The 22,230-nt window shown below is 31.5% G+C and overlaps 1 long non-coding RNA gene across 1 annotated transcript; it reads right to left on the bottom strand.

Moving 5' to 3' along the window:
* Positions 1-5,660: 5,660 nt before the first annotated feature.
* On the bottom strand, positions 5,661-22,162 carry LOC141455083 (uncharacterized). Its single transcript, XR_012459140.1, has 3 exons — positions 21,804-22,162; positions 21,034-21,190; positions 5,661-6,135 (listed from the first exon to the last, which is right to left on the bottom strand). It is a non-coding gene; the product is annotated as an uncharacterized lncRNA (long non-coding RNA).
* Between the last annotated feature and the right edge of the window lie 68 nt (positions 22,163-22,230).

The raw sequence follows: 22,230 nt of genomic DNA, 5'->3' as shown, positions 1-22,230 counted from the left end.
CATATGTTTAATAATTCATTCTAGTTTAGTTAGGTCGATCTATTTTGAAACACAAAAAATAAAAACCATTAGAAATAGGAGAAATTGTTTCCTAATTTCTCTGGAAGACTGCTTTATCAGTATTTGGTGGTTAAAATTAAGGCCAATGCTAGATGGTACTTGGTTAGATATAGAACGTGAACCTCACTCAAAATTTCACTCGAATACTGCTGTTTTAATATTTGATAGTTAATATTAAGGGAAAGCTAGATTGTAAATATAAGGTCTATTATAAAAAAATAGAAATAAAAACCATTGGGAAAAGTAGCTCTTTTCACCCAACTGTACAGGAATGTTGCTGCTCCTGTATTTATTAATTAATATTAAGGCTAATGCTAGAATGTGCATATTTGCCGGTCCTTTTTTTAAAAAACAAGAAGTAAAAACAGTTGGAAAAGATGGAATATTTCTCCTAATTTCACTAGAATACTTACGTTTCCGTATTTGACAGTTAAATTTAAGACCAAGGGTAGATAATGTAAGCGAGGTCAATCAATTTTGAGAAACAAGAAAGAAAAACCATTGGAAAAAGTGGATCAGTAAGTCTTCTTGGAGCTATTTTCTCCTGTATCTAATGGTATTTACTTCTTGTGTTTCGAAATTGATCGACCCAATATGCATAATCTAGCACTAGCCTTAATATTTACTATTAAGTACAGGAGCAGCATCATTCCTGTAGCATTGCCTTATTATTAACTAATTTACACAGAAAACACAGCATCTCAGTGAAATTGAGATAAAAGTTCAATTTTTTCAATTGCTTTTTACTTTCTGTTTTTCAAAAATGGTAGACTTTACAATTACAATCTAGTACTGGTCTTAATATGTAATAACTATAAAATAAGCAAAATTTTTACTTTTTTTTATACCTTTTTACCTCTTACTTTTAAAAAAAGATCGTACCTACACGTACATACATACATTTTACCATTGGCTACGTATCATGTATCATCTACAAAATATATTTATTTAATGGTAAGTAGAACATTCATTATTTAGTTCAGTAAATTAAATCACAATGTTTAGTTAAATATTAACTTCATTGCAATGATAAATTTTGTATAGTTTGGTATAGCATAATTCAGAAATACTTCATGTTGAACAGATTCAACTATAAGTGTAATTAAAATTAATTAATTTGATTTTATTTTAATCAAATTTGTTTATGGAGAATACCAGCTGTCTGATGCATTATTGGCTGGTACTTTGGTCCAATCTTAGACATAATACCCCAAAGATTCCTCCACGAGCTCCTTTAACATTATGTCCTACTGATACTAAAATTGAATTTTACCAAAATTTTAGGCATGAGTTTTGGCAAATTACATCATTTTAGAGGGTTTTCTACGTTTTTACGTTTAATTGATGCCTAAACCATTCAATTAGACAAAAACCTAATTTAAATGTGAGTTTTTATTTATTTTTAATCATTTGTTCTAAATGCAACATTGAATAAAAATATTTCAATTCAAATAAATGTTTACACTTTGTAGAACTAATGAATTGAACATGTTTATAATTTGTATAAGCTTCTTAATCTAAATTTCGATTACAATCTATTGATTTGTTACCAAAAAACTTATAAATTAAAATTAATATGGTACCGTGTTAACCGTTTAATTAATTAGTGTGATAATGAATACATTTTGTGGCTTACCCAAAAGATAAACCCGTTTTTCTAAGAGATTAAATCTTAAATATTATTCATAAATTGTAGTGTATAAAGTATACAAAGTAAATGTATAGTTAAAGTATATAAAAGGTAAAAATCACAAAATATTATTTATTTTTTTAAATCTTTTATTGGAATTTACAACTGCAACGGCTGTTGCATCAAGCAAATGAGGTGTCTGATAACAAAAATATAAAAAAAATACGTGAAAATCACGAGTGGAGAAGGCACGAGTGGACAAAATATTTAAAACAAAAAACTATGAATGCAATAGGTAAGTTTACTTATTTACACTTTTTTGGAATGTAAACTTATTGAACTAATATTAATCTGTTGGATACAAAAATCTACAATAAAATAAATATACAATTATCAAGAAGTTATGTTTAAGTGTAGTGTTTATTATTAAAGTGACAAAAATTAATGTTGAGCTGAATGTACTTCATTCACAAACTTAGTGTTAAAAGTTGGTAATTGAAGCAGAAATAAATAAATCCAACGAGTGAAATAAAAATGATGTAACTGTTTTAAATATAGTAACTAAAGTTAATATGTTAACAAAATTAAAGGCAGCTCCAGAAAGCACATATTATGTTTGTTCAGAGCCTCTTTTTTAGATGTGTCTGAATGTGCGTCAAATGAGTCACTTCCTGGAAATGTTTGTCTCGTTTCTTACAGACAACATTACAATACGATGAATAGTTTTTTTTGTTTCACTTTTAATGATGCTGTAAGCTACAAAAAAATCCAATTTTTATTTTTATATTAATTGGAATTAGTAAAGAAATGTGATCTTTACTGAATGCTAATTTGATGATGTGCGCTTCAAATGATCATAACAAGTAGTTTATGTGCTTCTCTTCTTTATTTAACAAAAACCTAGAGCTGTGTGAAATTGTAATTGAGACTAAATATATCCTGTCTTATCTAAACTTCTGCTTTTGAATGAGTTGTATTGTACGTCGTATTTGTGTAGGTCCGCAATCTGCAGAGTGGCCTTGATTTTTATCTGTGCAATCTACATTCTGTTAAATTGCGAAAATACGAGAAATTTTTATTAGAAAACTACTTAATTTAATGAATTAGCTGGTTCTTTATTACAAAAAAAGAAAAAAAAACCTACAGCTTTTTCTTACTACATTTTTTAAATGTAATTTTAGATAAATAAATGTGTATGAATGAAAAGCCATTTATTGGTCAACAAGAATTTATCATGAATTTCCGTGGATAATTGTTGAACAAATCGCATATAGAGGGGGTAATGCAATAAGATTTTAGGGCAAGAACGTCTTAAACGGAAATTACAGTCCTTCAAATTAAAACGTGCAGTTGTCAGCAGATGGTTCTTTATTACTTCGGCATAAAATGTAATTAGAATCTTGCTACCTGACACTTAATATACAGGGAATTATCTTATTTAATTAATATTCTGGTCAAAACAATTAAATCCACCGTACAATGTAATTTGGAATGCTTAAAGAAGCATTAGACCAAGGAATTCCGCCTCCTCAATTTGTGCTCTTCAAAGTGTTACAAACAAAATTTTGCATTTAATTACTGTTGTAATTATATGTAATAATAAATACTGCATTTATTACAGTGTAATTTCTGCTTATAATTAGACGCAATAAAATAATTGCTAAGATGCAATAAGATAACTAACTGCTGAGCCTATTCTATTATTTACTGACTGATTACATTTAAGGTAAAAAATTATCTGATTGACAGATATTGTCTAAGTGCCAGAGCACTTTTGGACAAATGCAGAAAGACAGAATGAGAGAGCAGAAAGTCTGTCGAGGGAAGGTTTCCATGGCATCTTTAAAGTACCTTAGCCATTTTGGATACATTCCAGGAAGGATGTATCTCCAAACACTATGCTCTCTAGAGACATTATAGGAAGAAGGAGGAGTCAGAAGACAAAGATTCTATCTCCTGGAGCCAAAAGCTTCTTTTTGTTCCAATCCAACGTTTTTTTCCAGATTTTATAAGGATCGTTCCCTTCATCTAACCTCTTATACCCACAAGTTGATGAGTTGAAAGATTAAGGATTGCCTTATTGCCGTCCGTGGGATAAGCCCTTATATCTTCTTAATCATACTTCGAGGAATATTTTCCACCATGTGGTGGTAAGAATGATATGTTTACCCTCCTCCCAATGTTCTTTAAAGAGCATAACAAAATGCCGGAAAAATCTCCCAGACTATAAATTACAGTTTCAACTAGCTTTTCTGACATCACCTTCTTAATCTTCAACTGTACATTGAATGTTTCCAACTATTTTACAAAAGGTTCTTAATACGAATTATAATAATAGTAATTTCATAAGGGGCGATCAAAACTAGGTATCCAGAAATTGGCTCTTTAGCTTGTAGAGAAAGAGAAGCTCCAATATCCATGAAAACGGTTTCAAGTACATTGTATTTAATCAAGTATTAAAGTAACCTATTATTGGCATGATTGCAAGATCTCGGTTTCTCCGTGAGTACATCCTAATCTTTTCCTTTACAATGCCCCAATAAAATATTGTTCCTCTGTGAAAAACCTTGGTATCACTTTCGATCAAAACCTATCCTGGAAAAACCATGTTTCCCAAATCTCTCGTCGTTCCATCCATATCCTTAAGCAGTTTAATAGTTCCCGTCACCTTTTTCCAATTAAGACCCGGCAACTCCTAGTTTCCTCTCTTATATTCCCCCATTTCGACTATGGTTGTTTAGTGTATGGCGGTCTTTCTGGTGATATTGAAGCTAAGCTTAAGCGCCTCATGAGCTGCTTCATAAGATTTATTTTCAGCATTTCCAGAGACTCTCGCATTTCGCACTGCTACGATGAGTTGAAGTGGCTTTTTCCTGTCTATCGCCGCCAATATTTTTTGGCTTCTTTCCTTTTTCAAGTCATCCAGTCTCAAAGGCCTTCCTATATTTTTCTACTCCTTAAGTTTAAATCCTCCATCCATTCCCGTAACACTAGATCTCGCTCATCTGATCTCTATATTCCCTCTCACCGTACCTCATCCTTTGACAAGTCCTTCCTAATACGTGCTACCTCTCTCTGGAACTCCTTGCCTTCATCTGTCCGCCATGCTCCTACCCTATCCATCTTTAAATCCCGTCTATTCAGTTATCTACTTTCTATTCAGCTTCCTCCGAAATTCTAATTGTTTTAATTTATTTCCTTAATTTCTGCTGTTTTATTATTTTATTTTTACTTTCATTTTCACTTATTATATTTTCACTTTTGTAAATACTTATTTATTTATTTAATTTCTGTATAATCACAGGCCAAACTGTTAAGGACTCTATTTGTTCCTGTATTTATTCTTAGGGGACAATTGTCCCAGAATAATAAATTTCTTTTCTATTTCTATTTCTACATTAAACTGATTTTAATCCTTCTTTGAAAGTAGATAGTAGCAAATTGTTATTGAAAATAAGTTTCCCAGTAAGCTGGATATTAGTGCAGTAATCCCCTAAGGATTATTGCTTGACCATTTTGCTGTTTTCTGTTTATGTAAGTAACATGTGTTCGACAAATGTAAGCATCTGACTGACTTAGATAACTTCCATATCTGCTATCTTCATGGTCCTGTCGTACTTACCTTTTTTAATTTCTGATTTCCCTTACGAGGAAGAGACCTATTCAAGGATCTTGCGAGTCCTTTAGGGTATTGCTGCCTACAATACGAAGGCTATTTAGAAGTAAGCCTAACGTTGCAATTAACCCAGTAAACCTCAAAAAACTGTATTTGTGTTAAAGTATTTCAAACTACAGTTTGTTACAGTATTTTTTGTTTTTAAATAAAATTGCTTAATATAAAGTTTACTTCATTTAATTGTACTTAGACTTACCAGTATTAGTATTAAATTGTGGAAACAGGTTTGGGCTAGGGTTTGATGTAGGGAGAGTGTATGTTTCAGGTAAAAAAAAATACACATGAATTTAGTAATTCCATTTAAAAAATTTAAATCCATCTATTTTAATACAAATAACACATTATACATTATCACAAAGTGTAAGTACATCTTAATTTTATTATTAAATTATTTGATTACACCTCAGGCAACATGCATTGGAACAATTTTTGTAAATAATATTGGTCGAGACAAGATTATCATACAAACATTAAATCATAGCAAAATTTTGTATTAATTAATTCAGGAATTTTTACTTTTAATTAAATTGTTCACTCTTTGGATAATTATTAGAGTAAATATGACAGCTGACACATTAGCAAAAACGGATGATATACTAACTAAACCGAATAGTGAAGCAAAGAAATGCACAAAGAATAATAGTCCTAAATGTGGTGCATAATTGATCAGTGTGACGAAACAATTATTCTTTCCCATGCCGACCAAAGCGTCGACGTAGCCAGATCCTACTGAAGCTTTTGCTTCGTCTTCAGGAGCGTAGTACATCATCTGAAACATTACATTGTAATTGTTTTGGTTAGATTTAGTTTAGCATTTTTATATGTATATTATTGATGTAAGTACAAAAGAGGACTCCTTAAACTTAATATAATTAACAAAAAATCTTTTTTCATTATTTATTTGGTTAAGTGGGTAACGGCCCAGTTGTGTTCTGACTAGGATTGTTGATTCACTCACAAGACTTCTCCCCAAGCACCTGGTTGGTACCTTCAATGGACAAAAATGTCTTACGACAGATGTTGTGTTAGGAGGTTCTTTGGTAAGTATAAATTTACGGTGGAGAAGCTTAGGCTATTCTCTTTAATATGATCACTTTCAGCTACTAAATAAGCATTGGTACTTGAGAAATTACTTTAGTTAGGAAAAAAATATTAGTTTTTCCATAAAATGATGGTTTAATTTGTTCGGACAGATGTGGATCTTAGTTGACTGGAGTTTGGGTCAGGATCTAGACTCAACATGACTATTGCTGTTAAGAATAACAACACCCAGTTATAGTTATAAAATTTTAGGGTGCAAAAAGAACACTTAAAGCTAACTATTATAAGAAATATAAAAATAATTTGAGTAAAATTGTATTATAAAAACTTTATTTAGGGCCTACTAAATGTAGGAAATATGTTGAATGAGGAACAGAGTATAGCCTGCACGTAGATTATATCTCTGACACGTAGCATACATCCTTATCATCCATTGGTGAGGGCACATATTCATCTTTGCGGACGACATCATCATAATGTCAGGTCTCAGGAGGAAATGGAAATAAGTATTTATGGATCTGGAAGCCAATGCAAGAGATTTTGGGTTTGAAACTAAAGAAAGAAAAACAATATTAAGTATTCTATATGTGCAGAATCTCATGCCTGTTTTACTGCTTGGATACATGTTTCGATCTAGTTCATATAAATGGAATTAGCAATCAATTCCCGAAATAATATTTCCCGAAGGAGAGAAAAGAGAAAAAATTGCTATTCTGGGCTCAGCATTCACCTTGGGACTAATCTATTTGAAGAACGAAGATGAAAGTGCCAAGATAAGACATTGATAAGGCAAGCATTGGCTCAGAATAAACTGATAAACTAAAAACTAGGTAAACTAAAAAAAAAAAAGCTTCTGAATATCTGACAGCAAAAAGTTTTCTTAAAGTAATTATTAGTAATCAAAAAAGATTTATGAAATATCCCTCGTGGAAAATTTATTCGCAATTTTAAGCAAATTAACTAGAAATAGAAATTAAAAAAAGTATTTGATCAGAGAGTAAGATTAATGGTCATTTAAAAATAAGGATGTATTTGTTATAAATTATTATTTAAGTTGTTTACATTTTATCTAGCGATGGCAGATTTCCATCACAAAGCATTACATTACATAAGACTTGATAAATGAACGTGTTGTTTTCATCTTATTTTTATTTCTATTTCTTTTTATTGAAGGAAAATAATGCTAGAAGGTAAATAATGCTAGATTGTTTAGATACTAGATCAGCTAACACTGATTTGTTTTTTCCATAATGGTGCCCCTATTCCTAATGGGATTTTTGAAACAAACTTTGTGTACATTGCTTATTCAGCCACTCATTTCTGCATTATTCATTAACTATAATCACCAAAACAATGCAATTTGAATGAGTAATAGAGGTATCTTTACTCTACATTTGGGTAAAGAAACCATTAAAATTTGAACAATATAAGGTGAGATATAGAGTTTTGAAATTATGCAGCTACGAAACCTTTAAACTTTCAACCTCAATCATTTTTCTGGTTGCTTCAAATCGGAACATCTCTTTTCTATAGTTCTAATATTTTGTATCGTTGTGTTGAACTAAATAGATTAATAAAATGGAAAAGATAAATTATTGCCAATTGGTCTTATTTTTTAGTCAATTCACCAAGTTTCGACCTATAGATCATATTCAGAGCTTATGAAGGATTAACGTTGCACAATCCGTTTCATGCGACTTCTCACTACATGATTTCTATTTTAAACTTTAAATAATTTCTGCATTTAGCAAAAATTCCTTCCCGTGCGTGTACGAACATAGATAAAAAAGAAAAAAGTGTGCATCTACTTAACGTTAGAAGAATCAACTTCACATATCAAATTAAGTAATTACTAAAGTAAAAAAAATTAATAAATAACTAGCTTAAACTTACACTTAAACTACACTCCTTTGTTTTATTTTAAGAATATTTTAGTTGAGTCAAATTTTGTAGGGAAGCAGATGTTCATTCCAGTAAGAGTGCAAGATTAATCCATTCGGCTCAATGAAGAGCCAAGAATCACCCTGTTTATTCAGGGTTCTAACATTTCTCTTGTGCACAACAACTTAGAAAATATAGTGATTTTGTGCGCAATGTAAATTTATATGTTTAGTTACAATTTTCCGAAGTTAAAGACAATTTTTTAGTAATAATAATAAGTAATAATGCTGACGAAAAAATTGTTTCCCCCGATTTGTTTTGGTACCAATTTGCATTGTCCCATTTATAACCTTTGTGCAAAAGTTTTGGAAATGATCTATAAAGGAATAGAATTATAATTTTATCTTACGTAAGAATTAGAATAATTGCAGTATATGTTTACAATTAAAATCAATACATTATGAATTCATATTAATTCATAATTACTTAATATTCCTGCTTTCTCAGCCAATCAAGAGGTTTGATTCTCCAATAAATTGTTTTACTTTGAAGGTTTTATGTGTGCCAATTCCAGTTTTCTACATTCCTTGCCTATTTTTTTCTGATTTACATATACTAGGGTGTGTAAAGAAATATTTTCTCAACTTCAACTTAAAATTATTAATTTAGTTCTAACAAATAAATGTTTTCCTCGAATTATAGCCTTAGTTTTATACCAACTGTAAATATTAGAGTAGTAATTTAACTCTTTTTATTACGAGGTTATACTATAAATGTGAAAAGCAGTAAAAAATTTCCAAAAACAAGAAGTTGTACTTTATACATTAGATCCTAATCTGGTGATCCTAACCATCTATTTTTTCTACCAATCTGTAAGCAATAATAATTGTTTTTTAGATGTTATTTCTCGTTAAAAAAACAATTTGAAGGTAGTAAAATTTGTCAAACAGAAAGCTTTGGGAATATGAAGCTTAACAATAATAGCAAAAAAAGAGGCAAGTATTCATCTTGGGTTTATTTGTTGTAACATTTCTCTTTTGCGCAACAACTTAGAAAATATAGCTTAGCATCTTTTTTGTTTATTGAATTTTTATTCAAATTTCTTAAAAGCAGAAACTGCCAATATTAATTCATTAAACTTAAATACTGTTTATCCTTGCAATAGTTGTGTAACACTTGTTATCATAAACATTTATAGTTTTCATTAGATATTCGTTTCAATTTATCAACATTTAGTTATAAGATACCCTTTATCATTCAGTTGCTGTAACATTATGATTCTATTCTGCAAAAAACTAAGTTGACCTTGTGAGTAAAACAGAGTAGTGATATGTGACGGTTGTTTATTGTTGTCCCTGTTCGCCAATTCCGGCAATTTGCTTTCTCACAATTGCTTTATTATCTCATAATGTGCATGACAATGTACAAAACTTCTTGTAAAAAGTGAAGATTATCTCTATTTTCTTTTAATTACAGATGGTTTTTTTTTTTTGCATGGATTGTTGGTTTTAAATATGTACCAATCATAGTGTGGATTTTTGCTTTTTCTATTTTTGGTTAGCATTTTTTTTTTTTTGTATAAATAAATACTTAATTCTCAAATAATTTGCTGTATCAATAAGAAATACTTTTCTCTCATTAAGGGTAATTTGAAAATTAATATGACCTTCTACTTTTGTGTAATTCACTTCACTTCCTTTGCTAAATCCTCCTTTTTAAGCTCTGTCAAAACGAGTATTCTTGATTGGTAACATAATTGAAAGCAAATACTTAATTCCTTCTGATGTAAATTGCAGTACTTAATAGGATGAAAAAATAATTGCCATTTCAGTCTTAATAGATTTATTCTGCCGAGCTTTCGACCTAGGGACTAGGTCATCTTCAGGGCTAGTTTAGAAAAGTAATATTTTACATTACAGGGTTGGTGTGTCTTCTGTCTTATATAAATATTACTTTGTAAACTAGCCCTGAAGGTGACCTAGTCCCTAGGTCGAAAGCTCGGCAGAATAAATGTATCACGACTGAAATGGCAATGATTTTTTCATCCTATTGAAACTATGAATCAGTCACCAAAAATAATGAACAACAATTGCAGTACTTATTTATTTTTCCCAATAATGGTTTAATTTTGAGCTGCTATCACGTTTTGAATAAAAACAATTATTTGAGCAATAAGAACTAAAGATTATTCACGACTTTTGTAATGAAATAACCAAGGTTAAATGAGTTGTGATCACAAATCTTGCCCATCAATTTATTTATTTATTTATTTCAAAATTGCATCAATAACTGCAGTTACCAAATTTTAACACAGTGTTTTAAAAGAAAGTAGAGGTAAAAAATAATTTCTTCAAATTTCTACTATAAAACAAGCCAGAGATTTTGTGGAAATCTACATCACCAAGAAATGTAATGAAGTCTGCAAGCTGGCAAGTAAAAATGAACGGTAGCTTGGAGCTTAAGGCAATCGATTTCTCAATTTAATTTATTTTTATTCAAGTATATTAAAATTTACTTCCTAATAGAGAAACTTCTTTTCGAAATCTCCTAATAAAGGTGGGTCAGGATATTCTCAACTCAATTGACATTCTTTCTGCAATATGGATTTCATATCACAGAAGCATACGCCATGATACTACGGAATATGCATAAAACCAATGTAACGCTTTAGAATCCGGCATCAACTCGAGTATGCATCCACAAAAATCCCAAGATTATCGCTAGGATTTTCTCAGTGTGAGCGCTAAAAAAAAGTTCGTATTCCTTCGGAAAGATACAACGAAGTCTAAGTTAAGTTTTGCCAACAATTAAGTATCTAATTAAGATTGATTTTTTTTTTTTTGTTTGCAGCAAAAAGAAATGACGTGACATTTGCTAACATTTAACTTCTTGCCATTATCAGCGCACCGCTTCCGAACACTTAAGTAAATAAAAACATAAATCTCTAACTTGCCATGATGTAATAGACTTAACTTCTTTAAGATAAAGTGGTTAGATATACATAACACCTTAATATTTTAAGGTTACTTTAAAAGTAATAAAAGTATTAGGGTCGTTTGAAAAGTCCGTGCAAAGACAGAGAGATAGCACCACTGGCGCGTATCGAGGTTATGTTTAGTTAGTAGCATCTCTTGGAAAAACACACACCAAGTTTCAGCCAGATCGGTCTATTTCTTTGTGTTTGGCATTCGTTTGAATCGAGGAAGTCGAGTGATTTTCAAAAAATGGACGAAAAAGAATTTCGTGTGTTGATTAAACACTACTTTATGAAAGGCAAAACGCCTCAGGAGACTAAAGAGAAGCTTGATAAACATTATGGTGACTCTGCACCTTCGATTAGAACAGTTTATAAGTGGTTTCAAAATTTTCGGAGTGGCCATATGGGCACAAGTGACGCTGAACGTTCTGGACGCCCTGTTGAGGTTACTACTCCAGAAATCATTGATAAAATACATGATATGGTGATGGATGACAGAAGAGTGAAGGTGGGTGAGATTGCTAGTGCTGTGGGCATCTCGAATGAACGGGTACATAATATTTTGCATCAACATTTGGACATGACAAAGCTATCCGCAAGATGGGTGCCGCGATTGCTCACGCTTGACCAAAAACGAAATCGTGTGAAGTGTTGCAAGGACGGTTTGCAGCTGTTCCAGAAGTATCCGCAGGACTTTAAGCGTCGTTTCGTCACTGTGGATGAAACATGGATACATCACTACACTCCTGAGACCAAAGAACAATCTAAACAATGGGTTACCAAGGGGAAATCTGCGCCAAAAAAGGCGAAGACCGTTCCTTCGGCCGGAAAGATTATTGCGACTGTCTTTTGGGATTCGCAAGGAATAATCCTCATCGACTATCTGGAAAAGGGTAAAACTATTACAGGTGCATATTATTCGTCGTTATTGGACCGTTTGAAAACCGAGCTGCAAGAAAAACGCCCACGATTGGCCCACAAAAAAGTCCTTTTCCATCACGACAACGCACCAGCTCACACCTCAGCAGTTGTGGTCGCAAAATTAATGGAAATAGGGTTCCAACTCGTTTTACATCCCCCCTATTCTCCAGACTTGGCTCCCTCGGACTACTATTTGTTCTCCAAAATGAAGAAATGGCTGGCGGGAAAAAGATTTTATTCAAACGAGGAGGTGATTGCAGAAACGAATGGCTATTTTTCAGACTTGGACAAATCCTATTATTCGGAAGGGATCAACAAACTAGAGCAGCGTTGGACGAAGTGTATAAGCCTAAAAGGAGACTATGTTGAAAAATAAAAAAGGTTTACCCCAAAAAATTAAGTAGTTTTTATTTTTGCACGGACTTTTTAAACGACCCTCGTACTAATATTGAATAATATTTAACTTAATAGGCACTGTTTTGATTTAGTTAGTTAGAGCACCCATAGGTAGCCCTAGCACCAAATATTCTAAGGCTGACCTTCGGAAGAACCAAAAGGATTTTAACACACAATACTTTTAAATTCTCAAAAAAATCCTTCAAATCATTGGTGGAACCACTCATTATACATAAGTCAATGTGCCTATAATGTGTTTACTACTAAATTAAGCAAAATACTGACTATAAGCTTACACTTCTAAGTAGGAAGAATTATCAGTTACTCCTCTGGGTATTTATCTGGTGAAGGAAACAAAACATGACATTATGCTGTTTCATCATATAAAGTCCAAGGCCTTTATTCTGTACACTGAACGTTGGATTAGTTGATAAAAAAGTCATGAATGATGAGTTACAGTTTTTTAAAAGTTAATGATTTGGAAAAGCAAAAAAGGAGCAGAGTGTGTAGTTAATGAAATGTTTGATTAACCTTGATTATTTTTCAACATTGATATAGTGCATTTTAAACATAATTAGGTTAGTACTTAAAAAAAATATGTAAAACAAATTAGCTAAAACTTTAATGTTAATTACATTTGGAATCCAAGAGAAATAGTTCTCAATATTATTATTATTTTTTTGGTAATTAAAAATTTCTGTTGATCGCGTTAATTATCTCAGGTGATTGGGGAATAACACCCCGTTTACATAAAATGCTTACTGTAAGCTGATTCGTAATCATTGAATCTGGTTACTAATTATATGATTTTATTAATTCCAAAACTTAATTGATGAAAATTAAAGAGAACTTTGTAAAGGTTTAATAATAGATACGAGTATCATATAAATTCCTTACAGTAATAAACTTTAAAAGCATTAAATGAATATAAAAATAAATGAATTCGTTTACTAATCAAATCATAAATAACACGGTAAATAAATTTCAATGTAAATTCTACTTCTTTTTGTCAAATAAGGGATTTCTAAGTAAATTTCTTAATTAAAGAATGTTTTAGTGCAAATATTTTGTAATGATTAAGGGAACAAACAAAGGAATGAATAAAATTTATTTGTTTATGGTAATTTCAATGCTGACCGATGAAGCAAATAATTTCCTAAATGAAATATCGTTATTTATTATGGTTTTCAAGAAATAAATTGATATTTACATCCTTTGCAATTTAAAAAAAAAAAATAGCGATTTTTTTTTTGTAAAAATAGATTCAAAATGTATATTCCTCGAAAAACTCAATGATTCCTACATGGGAATTAAGTGAAATTGCACCGAAATCATGTGTGGTGCAGGCTATACGTCCATGTTGATGTTAAAATAATACTATATTAAGACAAAGAAATTCAATAGAAAATTAGGCCTTCATTGCACCAAATATAAAACATATTGCGACATATTATTTGTAATTAATAATATTAGCATTTATGTATTTGAATTGTAAAATAGAATAGTGAAACTAGGCTTCTTTTGAATATTATTAGATATTTAAATAGTTTTTGCAGATATGTGTTCTGTATTTTTTTTTTTTAAGTTAATATTGAGGTTTCCGTTGCCATAAATTTCTTCTAATTTCAGCTTCCGACTGGATCTATTTTGGATATACTCTTCTCTCGATTCATAACCGTGGAGGCTCTCTCGGACGCCATCTATCCACTTTTCCTTGGGTCTGCCCTTTCTTCGGCTTCCGAGTCTATGATTTTCTTAACCATCTTCTGTTCCTTTTGTATGGCCGTACCATCTAAGTTTCTTTTCCTACGCCTTCTGCAGCCCACTTTTTGAAACTGTCATTTTATTTCTTATTTCTCTTAAACCTTGATCTTGAGCAATATTATCACTTGGTCATCAGCAAACTCATGCTTTGGAGATGCAGATTATTCGTAATTATAATGCCTATTGTTGCGCAAGTTTAATTCCATATTTCAGAGCATCATAAATTTATATTTTGAACAGAGTTATAGACATTGGACACCTTTACTAGCTAACACTTTCGACAGGGCTAATCCTTCCTTAACTGTACATCTATTTTCACTGTAGATTACTTTTATTATATTTAGGAGAACCTTAACTATTCCAACTTTTTTAAGGGCTTCAAAAAGGAGGGCACTAGTTACACTGTCGTGCACTTTTTCAAGTTCCAAAAGACTATTTCTACATCTCATGAACGTGCTTCGTTTTTTTTTTCCAGCAGCTGCCTAAGTTTAAAAATATGATCTACAGTTGATCTTCCTGCTGTAAAACGGCAGAAGTTCCAATGATATGTGCAATATCTCTTCTAAATTGTTCCTTATTAATTCTTCATAAGTGGATTCAGTAAGCTCCTTCTGGAGTTGCTACATTTCTTTCTGTCCTCTAAATATAGACTGTACATGTCCTATGTCAGTTCTTTCGGAATCTTGTCTTCTTCAAGGATTTCATTCATCAATTCATCAATCTATTGTGTGTATGAATTGAGGAATACTGAGTACAAATTTGTTGATTGTCTGTCACAACCGCAAGGAATTTATGATCTATGAATTACTGATTACTATGAATTCCTTCCATGAACTATTTCCCATTATTGACCTCTTAAATATCTAATATTTGAGCAGCGTATTTTGATCATTTTTTTAAACAGGTTGAGACAAAGAAGTTGGTAATGAATAAGAAAATAAAGAATATTGACATTGGTTGGTGTAACTTCAAAAAGGAGACAAGAATTAATAATGAAGAATAGATCTACGAGACTGCAGGGCCCTAAGTATGTCTGATTGACTAAGATTACGAAAGAACAAATTTACGTAACTCAATGGACGGGTATGAAGATCAAGGGGAATGCCCCATGGTCAAGGCCGCGATAGAATGCATTCAACTCTTCATTTCTTACTGCTGGGCTAAATTTTAAATTATAATTTCTTTTCTAATAAATACAAGCAGAACCCTGTTATACTTACGCTTGTGTGTTATTAGTATTGCAATTTAAATTTAGTAATACTTTTTTTTTTATAAACAAAATCATTTATGCAACCAATAAAAAACTAGTATTAAGCAGACAACCGCTCACCGTAAAAACAGTTCGACCTTGTTTACAATTTTTAGCTAGTTAGTTCTCCAAATCTGGATTTTGTTGCTTAAGTCGTTGACTTAGAATGCATTAAAAAGTTGCGAGGGAACACCTTAAAATTAATTTGTTCCCACTCTTACACACACAAAAAAAAAAAATGCAACGAACGAGTATATCTGTAAATACAGTAATATACAAAATGGAGCACATATAAATTAGTTGATATCTTGTTATTGACATTAAGAGAAATATCTTTCAAAATATAAAAGTACCCGTCATTGTTACCAACTGTAAAACATACAAATTCTTTACATCTCTAGGTCCAATTTTAGCACAGCCCTTAGTTTACTAAATATTCGGAAATATGTGATACCAAATTGTACTACAGAAAACAATCTTTCGAAATTTAGTATGTGATTTAATGGAAAAATGAATAGAGTGAGAAAAAGGAAGGCATTTTCAAGAAAAAAAGGTATCAATCAGATGTTGGAGGTCGCCAAGTTGATAGCTGCATCGCATTTTAGTAACTGCAACAAGACTCCAGTGATTTAATTGTGACATTTTTATTCACAATTTTTATCCGTCTTTTATCTCATTAATTGCGTGAGTTCGTTTATCGCTGATTCACTTAGTGCCTAGTTTTTTTTCCAGCATTTAAGTTCTGAATTGATTAGTAATTATTTTTAAGGTCATTTTTTACAAATTTAATTTTTTTTTATTGTCATTCCGTTTCAGTTAGTGTTTCTTATTATTATTATTATTATTTTTTTTTTTTTTGGCGCATCAACAGCTGAGGTTATTAGCGCCCGGACCTTTTTCCAGTGCACTGCCGGCCTCCGGACAGTGTTCTCTCGTTACAGACAGTGAGCTGTAAGAAGCTCCTAGGAAGAGAAAATCTAAGGGTCAGCTGCTGGATTCGAACCCGGGACCTCCGCGTGGGAGTCCAGTATGCTAACCTCATAGCTAATCCCTTCCCTGTGTTTCTTATTATTATTATTTAAAGTATTAACTGTTAAAGGTATGAAGAAGAATTATTTCTGTTAGGTTCAATTTGTGTTAATTGGTTCATTTCTTATGGCATTCTTTCAATTACCATACATTGGAATACTGTGGTCTTAGAGTGACAGAACTTGTATATTTTAATCTTAAAATTCTCTTCAAATTTCCAGATGAACGTATCTCTAAAGATAATAAAAATTAAAATGCGGCCAGAATTAAAAAAAAAAAAAGCAAGCTTTCCTTAATCGTTTTAGTCTCAGAAATTATATTTCTATGTATAGCATAATAATTTATTTACGTCACATCTGCACGTAATGAAATACGCATGAGTTAAGTGGGTTTTTCTTTAGGAATTTTTGGGAAAAGAAATCTTAAAAAAAAAAAAAAAATAAGTAGGTAGAATATGTTGATATTATTAAAGACGTATAAATTCAAATAATCATTCCATATAATTAATGCAGCCATCTGAAGGTTACACGATTTTGAAACCACAAGTTTATAATTTGGTAATATAAAAAAAAAGTTGTTTATAATTTGGTTTTTTATGTTTTCTTTTAAAGAGAAGTTATTGGGAAAGAGGCAAGTCCTTGTCTGAATCAATAGAAACAATTAGAACAGTTATTTATTTAGTAAAATCGTCAGAATTTCGCCTTTTATGACAAGAAAATCTCTAATACGAAAAGTAAGAACTTTTATCATTTCAGTACCCCGGAGGTACACAACGCTAAGCCCATTTTTTCAAAATTTATTTTTTTAATGTTTCTAATAGAATATTTCTTTTTTTATTACCCAACCATCACTTATGGTGCATCTATGTTACTTATTATCCACCAAAGATTTAAGCAAAATAACTCCCGTGGGCTTATAAGTAAGAAAAAACCACGAAAAAAACTCTTCCATCTGCTCTCTTGTAAAAAATTTAAAATGTTGCATAGTGTTGTGTACGAGGGTCGTTTGAAAAGTCCGTGCAAAGTCAGAGAGATAGCACTACTGGCGCGTATAGAGGTTATGTTTAGTTTGTAGCATCTCTTGGAAGAACACACACCAAGTTTCAGCCAGATCGGTCTATTTCTTTGTGTTTGGCATTCGTTTGAATCGAGGAAGTCGAGTGATTTTCAAAAAATGGACGAAAAAGAATTTCGTGTGTTGATTAAACACTACTTTATGAAAGGCAAAACGCCTCAGGAGACTAAAGAGAAGCTTGATAAACATTATGGTGACTCTGCACCTTCGATTAGAACAGTTTATAAGTGGTTTCAAAATTTTCGGAGTGGCCATATGGGCACAAGTGACGCTGAACGTTCTGGACGCCCTGTTCAGGTTACTACTCCAGAAATCATTGATAAAATACATGATATGGTGATGGATGACAGAAGAGTGAAGGTGCGTGAGATTGCTAGTGCTGTGGGCATCTCGAATGAACGGGTACATAATATTTTGCATCAACATTTGGACATGACAAAGCTATCCGCAAGATGGGTGCCGCGATTGCTCACGCTTGACCAAAAACGAAATCGTGTGAAGTGTTGCAAGGACGGTTTGCAGCTGTTCCAGAAGTATCCGCAGGACTTTAAGCGTCGTTTCGTCACTGTGGATGAAACATGGATACATCACTACACTCCTGAGACCAAAGAACAATCTAAACAATGGGTTACCAAGGGGAAATCTGCGCCAAAAAAGGCGAAGACCGTTCCTTCGGCCGGAAAGATTATTGCGACTGTCTTTTGGGATTCGCAAGGAATAATCCTCATCGACTATCTGGAAAAGGGTAAAACTATTACGGGTGCATTATGGGTTTGAAAACCGAGCTGCAAGAAAAACGCCCACGATTGGCCCACAAAAAAGTCCTTTTCCATCACGACAACGCACCAGCTCACACCTCAGCAGTTGTGGTCGCAAAATTAATGGAAATAGGGTTCCAACTCGTTTCACATGCCCCCTATTCTCCAGACTTGGCTCCCTCGGACTACTATTTGTTCCCCAATATGAAGAAATGGCTGGCGGGAAAAAGATTTTATTCAAACGAGGAGGTGATTGCAGAAACGAATGGCTATTTTTCAGACTTGGACAAATCCTATCATTCGGAAGGGATCAACAAACTAGAGGAGCGTTGGACGAAGTGTATAAGCCTAAAAGGAGACTATGTTGAAAAATAAAAAAGGTTTACCCCCAAAAATTAAGTAGTTTTTATTTTTGCACGGACTTTTCAAACGACCCTCGTACCTCTGAGGTACTGTTTTGTATTTAAAAAGTTCAATTTAATTATTATATCTTTTTTTCTATTCTTCTTTACATGACTCTGACGAATTTATTTGAATTCAATTAAATTTCATTTGAAAGGAATAGATGAGAAAATTACCTGACTAAAACAACAAAAATAGTGGAAAAATTGATGTACAATTTTATTCAAAGTCGGTCTCATTTATTCTGTATTGAATTTTAAAAACGGATAATGAGAGAACGAGGAAGTGGACACGTGCAAATGAACTTGCTGATAAAGAGCTGCAAATAAACAAAAAAAATTAAAAATTGTTTGAAATGAGCTTCTCAGTTTGGGGTGGAGATGCGAGTAAATAAGATTCAACTTTAAATTTGAGAGGTTCTTTTATTTATTTATTTTTTACTGATTTAACGCGCTTTTTATGATATATATATTTTTTTGCTTATTATTCAAATGCAATTAAAAAAACTAATTAAATCGATAAAATAATCCAAAAGAAATTGTTATGATTACACTTCGGATTTTCCGCTAACTCAGAATTTCAGTGACATATTTAAATTAGTAGGAATAGACGGAAAGTACACTCAGGGAATCACACAACTTTTTTGCCCCTGAAAAATCCACCAAAATTAATTTTCCCGAAATACGTTTTAAACAAATACATTTCCTTAATTGGGTAGTTAGTTCTCCAAGATAAAAGAGTTTATTTCAAATTATCTTTTATGGAAATTTTGAAAAAGTGAAAAACAAATTGATTGCGAACACAAACGATTTTATTCTACTACAAATCACGAAAATTTATCTGAAAATCAAACAAAACTTGGTCTGTAAAACGACTATTAGCTTATAAGACATTATTCAAAATTGGAATTTTATTTACTGATTGAATTATAAAGGTACATTAAACTTAAATGAAACTTTAGAGGAATGCCTAACCTTCACTTAGGCATTCTTCAATTCTGACTGTAACTTTACACACTCATAGGCAAGCCTACTACATTTTAGTAAACTGAGTCCAAGAACTTCAAAAAAATAATTTCATAGAAGATTTGATTTATCAATCATGTATGAAACTCTTGATGACTGACCCAACTTTAATTTGAGAAATAAATAAATGTCTGTTTTAAATGATTTTTTTTAAAGCGAAATTGAAGCAATAGGCTCGTAAATAAAAGATAGATATTAGCGTTTCAAATTTAATTGTACAAAATGCGCATATTTTGTAAAAGGTTCATGTCAGGAATTGCGACCAAATGGTGGGAGCTTATAACTTTTTGTTTTTTAAAATATCTTATTAACCCCACAATTTTTTTTTGTTTGTCAGTAGCGAGGCAAACTTCTCCAAATGATGGTCTAAAAGTTATGGAAAAGTGCAAGGTGGGCGATTTCAATCCTTCAATTAATGGCCAGCCTCATGGCTAAGGTCGCTAATGAAAGGCTATGTTTATGTTATACATATTAAAAGAGAATTGACTCATTTTTTTTTTCTAAATGTAATTGTACTTCTATGTAAGACTACTTAACTTCAATTATTAGGAATTTACTAGACTAAGTTATTGTTGGTCGTTGAATGATAAATTTTTCAAAAAAATATTATTATTATAGGTCGGTTGTATTTCTAGAAAAAGCACTACGTTATTTTCAAGGCAGAAAGACTGTATATATTTAGAAATCTTAACTAAAAATGTAGCTGAAGAGGAGACAAATTGTCTCGAAACTTAGTTTAAAGAAAGATTTCCAGAAAAAAGTCCTAAATTCTAAACTTGTCTTCAGTATTACTATTTGATGACATCAATAACAAATAATTTGTATTTTTTAAACCAAAATTCAAATTTCTCTTGAAAAGAAATTATTGCTAATCTCAGTCTTGTTTATTTTTCTTAACAAAGAAAACTGACTTAATCATTAAATATTTAATAAACGAATTACAATAATAAAAAACATCGTCATCTTATTCAAATAATAAGGCATCCTAAGCTTGAACTTCATTTTTATTTGTTTAAAAAAAAAAGAAATTAAAAGTAAAAAATAGAAATAAATATAAATAATTAAAAAAACAAATAAGCAAGTTAATATTTAACTTTATTTCTATTTAATACATTCAAAATATTTACTGATCATAAAAGATAATACTCACCTCGAACAGCAGATAAATGATACCAAGTTTTAAGAAAAGAGATCAGGTGGCTTGCTGGAGTGTATAGGTGGAAGAATACAGGTGGACTGTTCATAGTAAGAACCACTCAGACCTAGGAGTGACAAGGCTGTTTTGCCCCGTTCAGAAGTGGGGTAAACTTATAAGAGAAAAAAAAAAAAAATTGTGATACTATTCTTGAATTTCGGTTACTGGAATTATGAATTTTATAACTTTCTCAATGTTATGTCTATTTTTATGGTAATATTTATAGGAATATTTATTGATTTATTAATCAGAATTTCATAATCAAATAATTTAGTTAAAAGCAATCAATTGAGCGTAAAAGTAATTATTACATTATAATAAAGTCATAGCAGTTCCTTTGAAACATCGGAATCATTGTAAAATTGCATTTAAATAATGCGATTTGAAATTCCCTGCCAATAAATTAGATATTTTTCTAAATTCATGAACATTTCAGTCAAACCTCGTTAACACTTAACGGAGAGTTAAATGCGAACTAAAGAAAGTAAAAAGACATTCAGAATTGCTTTATTAGCAGACATATCAAAAAAAAAAAGGTTGCTTCGTTTCTGAACCCTGATAAAGACATTCGAACTACTTGCCTACAAGACGGATATTGGACTAATATAATTTGAGACTATTGCCCATGTAGGATGGGCGAGCTCTGAATGTGCAGGAGATGAAAAATCCTCAGAAGAATTTAAATGCAAGTGAAGAAGGAACTTTTTATAAAAGGCTAATCTTACCTTATCCTTCTACTGGCAAGGAAGGTATTGCGATTATCTCAAATTTTCGATCGCGTGATATCCACAGAAATATCTGTTTTGTGAGTTTTCCCAAGCTAAGTTAACGATGGAAAACACTCAACTTGCACTTTAGTCGATTTTGTTGTTGATGAGATTTTCGCTCAAACATATCTAATGATTATCTTTGAACTTAATACATTCATTCTACGCTGCTAGATGTTTAGTTCTTTTATTGAAAACATGTTAACTATTTAGACGAATTTAATTTTAGTATAATAAATGGGTCTGAACATGTTTGCTTAGTAAGAAATAAACTTAAAATCGGAATTCGTAAGAAAAAATTCAAGCTACATATTTTGGGGGACCTTAGATTATTATTACTTTATTAGTTAAGGGTTAACCTTAGTTTTAGTTAACCTCATCATAC

This window comes from Rhodnius prolixus, unplaced genomic scaffold, assembly GCF_049639745.1.
Source record: "Rhodnius prolixus isolate KJV_2025 unplaced genomic scaffold, Rpr scaffold_21, whole genome shotgun sequence".
In the NCBI taxonomy this organism is placed as follows: Eukaryota; Metazoa; Arthropoda; class Insecta; order Hemiptera; family Reduviidae; genus Rhodnius; species Rhodnius prolixus.
Note: the sequence above shows the minus strand (reverse complement) of the source record. Positions and strands in the feature narration are given on the sequence as shown.